Source organism: Cervus elaphus, chromosome 28 (assembly GCF_910594005.1).
Source record: "Cervus elaphus chromosome 28, mCerEla1.1, whole genome shotgun sequence".
Lineage (NCBI taxonomy): Eukaryota > Metazoa > Chordata > Mammalia > Artiodactyla > Cervidae > Cervus > Cervus elaphus.
In genome coordinates, this window is record NC_057842.1 from 51990535 (window position 1) to 51996902 (window position 6368).

A 6368-nucleotide genomic window follows, 5' to 3' on the forward strand; every position below is an offset into this window, starting at 1 on the left:
ATCAGGAAATATTGCAAGTCCACGGGCCTATGTGAGGACCTTAACAATCCTACTTTTGCACCGCTCTTCTATTTCTCAAGTTGGTGATTTTCCATTCATAACAGAATGCATTTTCACACTAAAATTGGGCAAATTAGAGTTCAGTGCCAAACTTGTTAGCCCTTGGCTGTTGGTTGCAAGAGTTTGAACTCAGATTTTCCCCTTAGTGCCATCTGATGTGTCATGACACTCTACTGAACCAAAAAGGGGAGTGGGGACCAGGGCTGCACAGAAGAAAGTCCTCCTAGAGAAGGTGTTGTCTAAGTCAAAGGCAAGGGCTATTTTAGAGGTTAAAGAAAGGTATACATTTAAGGAACTTATGTTAGTTGGCTAAGGCTGCCGTAATAAAATACTGCAGACTGGGCAGCTTCAACAACAGAAATTTATTTCCTCACAGTTCTGGAGGCTGGAAGTCCAAGATCAAAGGGCTGGCAAGGTTGACTTTCTCTGAGGCCTCTCTGACTTGTAGTTGGCAGCCCTCTTGATGCCTCTTCAAGTGGTCTTTTCTCTGTGTGGTAGCATCCCTGGTGTCTTTTTTGTGTCTAAATTTTCCCTTCTTGTTAGGACAATAGTCAGATTAGATTTGGACTATGCTGACTGTCTCATTTTAAGATAATCATATTTTTAAAGACCCTGTCTCCAAACACAATCACATCTGAGAAATGGGGAGTTTTGACTTCAACCTATGAATTTGGGGAGGGGAGACACAGTCCAACCTATAACAGAGCTTAAAGCAAAATTTAATATCATTTGACCATTTATGAAAAAGGAAGTACTTGCCTGAATTCTACAAGCAAACCACAATGTCAAATGCATCAGTATCTTGGGGAAATTCAAGAGAATGCATTGTTTCAAGGGGTCCTTTGAGGGTTTCTCCTCTTCCCTCCAAATGGAACAGAAGACAACACTTTGCTCACGTGAGTTGAAGAGCTGTGCTTAAAAAAATCTCAGCAACTCGATAGAAGTCTATTATTTTGTTAAACAAACAAATGGACAAATAAAAAAAAAAGAAAAAAGAAAAAAAAGAAAAAAAAACAAACAAATGGAAATCCTTGGTATTTATTTATTTGCTTTATTGTATTTGTCTTAAAATGTTTTCTACTGGAGTATAATTGGTTTCCAATGCTTTGTTAGTTTCTGCTATATAAGAAAGTGAATCAGCTGTATGTATACCTATATCTCCTCCCTCTGGAACCTTCCTCCCACCTCTCTAGATCATCACAGCACACCATGCGAGCTCCCTGTGTGGTACAGAAGCTTCCCATTCTCTGTGAGATCAATACCAGAGAATTCTCCTTCCTGTCCCTCAGGGTGAACTGACAACACGGTGGTGAATGATTCTCGTCCCAGCATCTGGAGTGACATTAACACAAAAAGACCTGTTGAGCAAGGGTGGCACTGTGTAGAATCACTGTTATTAACACGAAAGGAAGTTCATGCATGTTTAAGGCATGTGTCTGTGTAAATTTGTCGTGAGAAAGGTCCTCACAAGTGAGGTTCAAGGCTTAGCAACACACGATTATGGTTTAGCTCTGAGAGAATGACCTCTGCCTATGCTGTCAAGAGCCTTGGATTCAAGAACAAGTTTTCCTGCTTTCTGTGATGCTTCCCGGGTGGCATTAGTGGTAGAAAACAGCTGCCTGCCAATGCAGGAGACACTGGAGAGGTAGGTTCGATCCTTGGGTCAGGAAGATCCCCTGGAGGGGAGGGCATGGCAATTCACTCCAGTATTCTTGCCTGGAAAATCCCATGGACAGAGGAGCCTGGCAGGCTACGATGCCTAGGCTCACAAAGAGTCGGACACAACTAAAGTGACTCAGCATGCACCTGATTCTGGTGTCACTCCTGACACAGATGTTCTGTGGTTCTATACCCCTCCTCCATCAAGTCATGTCTGAAAGGGATCACAGCTAAAGAGGTAAGGCTGCAATTATTCCTTGTCCACATCGCCAATCATAAATGATGAGCCAGTGTCAGAAAGCCATCTTCCTGTGCCCCCAGCCCTGTGATCACGAGGATGGCCCTCTTAATGCGAGGACGCCTGCTTTTGTTTTCTGGGCCTCTAGGCAGTAGGCAGTGAAACCGTGCAAAACTTGGAAAGCTCTCGTCTGCATGATTTATGGCTGGAGCCAGTTCTTTATTCCCTCACTTTTATAAGCACCAAATTCCGTTAGAAAACTTGGGGGAAAATCTGCCAATCCTGGGCTATTTTGGGGTTTCTTCATCATCTCTTGACCTTTGATTTGACAAGCCAAATAACAAAATGAAAAATGGGCTCTGTAGTGTTGACCATGATTGCAACCAGAGCAGGCAGGGGAAACAAAAAGTCACACCGTTTGGTGCAAAGGATTCCCAGCTAGCGGCAAAGGAGAAACTTGAGGATTTGTGCACAAAGTCCCAGTAAAGTAAATTATTTTAGGTATGACAAAGTATGCTTCTAATTTGCACCTATCTTTGTGGGATATAAATGGAAGCTTAAGGAATCGTATGCCATTTTAAGTGGCTGTCTATATCAGGCACATCTCAAAGGGTAATTTTGATGTCCTTGGCTTCTATGAGAGCATGGCTGTAATATAGCTGGTGTTACTAATATCCTTAAGCTAGTCCACAAAGCTAACATTTAAAAATTTTGCTTACCAATGATCCAGATGTTCTTTACTGTATTGTAGTTGTGTATGAACATCAAGGTATTTCAGTATTGTTGACGGTTTTCCATTCTTGCTATATATAAAATGTCTAAATTTGAAAGTGAAAGCAAAGTAATGAGGAGATCTGCAAAGCACAGAAATACATTCCCCTTGTTCCCTTCCTGAATTTTTCTTGCAGGTAAAGAAGAAGGTGCAATGTGCAAGTTAATCTATTTAAATGAAACCATAGCTTTTTAAGCTTTGAGGAAAACTATTTTTCAGACATTTACATGCATAAACAATTGCCCTATGAAAGCTAAACTTAGTCATACAATCTACCTAGATCTTGAGAACATGCGCATACATTAAACCAGCTCAAAATTAATAAAACTCTCTAAATTATGCATGGCGCAGAGGGTGAAAAAGTTGATAACAGGAACTGCTGTCTGCCTGGTGCTATGAACTTGGTAATGCACAGAGAGCAAGCCTATGGCTATGCACTAGAGAAGATCATAATAAGGTATAATTGTTGCTTGCTCATTTGTTTGAACTCCAAAACTATATCAAATAACACTTAATTATACACATAGAATGCCATTACAGCAAAGAACTCGCACTTGAATTGCTCAGCATAAGTGAGGACATTTAATATTATTTGGCTCCAATAGGTGCAAAAAAAGATGCAAAGTAACAGCTGCTAATTAATCTGGAGTTCTAGGTTTGCAACCTCAAAAGAAAATCTAAAGAATATTTCCTGGAGTTTGAATATGCAAAGTTTTAACAGCTCCATCTGGTGCCGTGCCCTCTGATTACCCAGAATGTTGGCTGGCAGTTTGAGGGACGCATTTGATAGCCGGCCAAGTTTAAAGGTCTATTGGAGGTAAAACAATGCCCACCCTTTAACAAGAGCGCCATTGTTCCTTAACCATGAAGCTCTCTGGCTTATTTGAATGTCAACAATTCAGAAAAGTTGATGTTTGGAGCCATCAAATAAAATGTTTTTGTGAAACAGTTTATTATTTCAGTGGTAATTATTTGAATCATTCATGGTAAAGGATGTTTGCTAATGAGAGCTTGGCACTGGAAATTCCAGAGAGACTGAATGCTCTTTGTGCTGACAAAAAGACCCAAATCACTGGAGAGCGACTGACTGGACAAATCATTCATCTATGCAAATGCCAGCCGAAATGGTCAGATGCATTTATTACCCTCCTCATTATAGTAAACAAGGCAGGAATCGTGACTGGCAGTTATCAACTTGCCCTGAAGTGTGATTTGTTCTCCTACCACTATTTAAATGAGAGGAAAAAAGGCATGCCACCAGGGGCTTCATTGGTTTATAAAAGAGTAAATGTCACATAGCCCAGTGCTTAAAGACTTTTGATTGACAAATGTTTTATTTGACATATCAAACAATGATGGTTTTCATATCAAATAGTCCATATTTGTTAGCAAAAATCTTAACCCCTTGAAGTTTGGCCAATGCTTTTAGCTCACTTCTGCCAAAGCTTAGAAACTAGAACACAGATGGCAAGTTACATTAAAGGCAATACCAAATATCTCTACACATAATGTGCAAAGACCTAAAAATACTCTGCACTGGGTGACAGAAATGACACAGTGTTTTATCACAACACATATAGTGTAAAATGTTCTTCTGAACTGATAATGCAAATTAAAGTGATGTTGACCTACTTGCACTTACTAAGTATTCTTCTGCTGTTTAGTGCAAGATAAGCTAAACATTAAAGAATTTATACAGCATATGTCACAGTGAAATCTAAATTGTCTGGTGTAACTCTTCTTAAATGTCACAACAATGTCACAACACACTCAGGGTTTCAGGGCTTATAGTTAAAGCCACAGTACCCTCATATAACCTCTGTTCTCTTGTGTTCAAAACTTTTCCCTTCTTGTTTCCTGGGACTTAAGTCTTGTGTGCATTTCCGCCCAGAGAATATTTACAGGTATACCTCAAAACACCTGAAACCTGCCAGGGTGATATGTGAGCTTATGGAATCTGTAGATCCAGGTTGTGACTTGACAAATGCCACAGGACAGGCTGCTTTGCGGACTTTTAGGATGGTGTATTCTTCCACGTGATTTCCTGCCTTTCTTGTTTTATTTTCAGCTGTCACCACGGCCGCAGTGAGTGTCTCCTCATTCTTAAAACCAAGATAGAACTGTTCATCTTGAAAAGCCAGGAAATAGCTGCAATCACTAGAAGAGGTTCTAAATACACCCCAAACTGTGGCATGCTTTCCTTGCACAGAATACAACACTAAATTATCATTAGAGAATCAACTACTGGTTCGTGGTTTTCATTCCATTGTTTTTCAGTTGGGTAAACTGACACATTTTTTGACCTGTATATTATTACCTTAAACATAAAAGTAAATTTAAGTCATTTTCATTGATATAATTTGAGCATCCTAATGAGCATTTTATTTAAAGAAATAGTAATATTCTTCCCTTTAAATGTATGGTTGTAAAAGTAGAAGTTCTCGAGTAAGATCATTCATGTCATCTTGGATCTAAACTTTCTCTACAGAAGTATTTCCACTTTTGTAAGATGCAATCACAAAAAGAAAACATGATTATTAGGGAAGAACACTCTGTGCCCAAAGCTGCTGTTTCCTTCTATGTGACGTGTGTACTCGGTCATGTCCAACTCTTTGCTAACCCATGGACTGTAGCCCGCCAGGCTTCTCTGTCCATGGGATTCTCCAGGCAAGAATACTGAAGTGGGTTGCCATTCCCTTCTCCAGGGGATCTTCTTGACTCAGGGATGGAACCCACGTCTCCTGTGTCTCCTGCATTGCAGTCAGATTCTTTACCGCTGAGCCATTTGGGAAACTCTTGGCTTCTATCATCCCCGTCACTCAGGGGCCTCTCTGGATGATGCGCTTAGGAAAAAACTGAGTTTCTTTCTCTGCCTATTGCTTTGGGGGTGAATCTCCTGGGGTGCACCTTCCTGGGCTGCCTGGCGAGTGCGTGAGCTCTGATGTGCCCCTAGAGTGGGTGGGTTGGATCTCCAACCCCTCCTGAGATTGAGTAAATCTGCCTCATAATTCAGGCTGGAGCATGAGGAAGCCCACTGTTGAGTTCATACATGAATATTGTCACCTTCCGTAGTTTTATCAGTAATGTTATCACCTTCCCCTGACTTCTTTATTTCTTAATCAGTTTAGAACTGGAGAGAGGAGGGGAAATATGTTAATATTAAGGGGAAATATGTTAATATGTGCAATAAAGGCCATTACATTAATAAGATTGGGGGAACATATTTCTTCTCAATGCAAGTGTACAAATGCATTAGGAGAGCCTGGAATTCAGCTGACTCTAGCAAGGTCAGAGAGGTTGGGGTTGAGCAAAGAAGGGACAGGACCACGAGAGGCCACAGCACACAGGAAACTTGACTGAGGGGTGCTTGGGCAGGATGGTGAGACAGGGAAGCCCCTCCCAGCAGGGAACCTTCCCGAGAGAGCAGCACAGAGAGTCTACCACCTAAAGGGGATGAGGGCCAAAGGGGGACGTGGAGGGGCGCTTGGGGTCTAGGGATGTTCCTCAGCTGCTAGGCGGGGAGTTTCTGAGTCTGAGAGCTGTGAAGGGCATAGTTACAGGCTTTGTCTTATTCATGGTTAGCAGGTACTGGGTACAGTTTTGTGGGGTGTGTAAAGTAGGTAGGCTCCAAATGGCTAA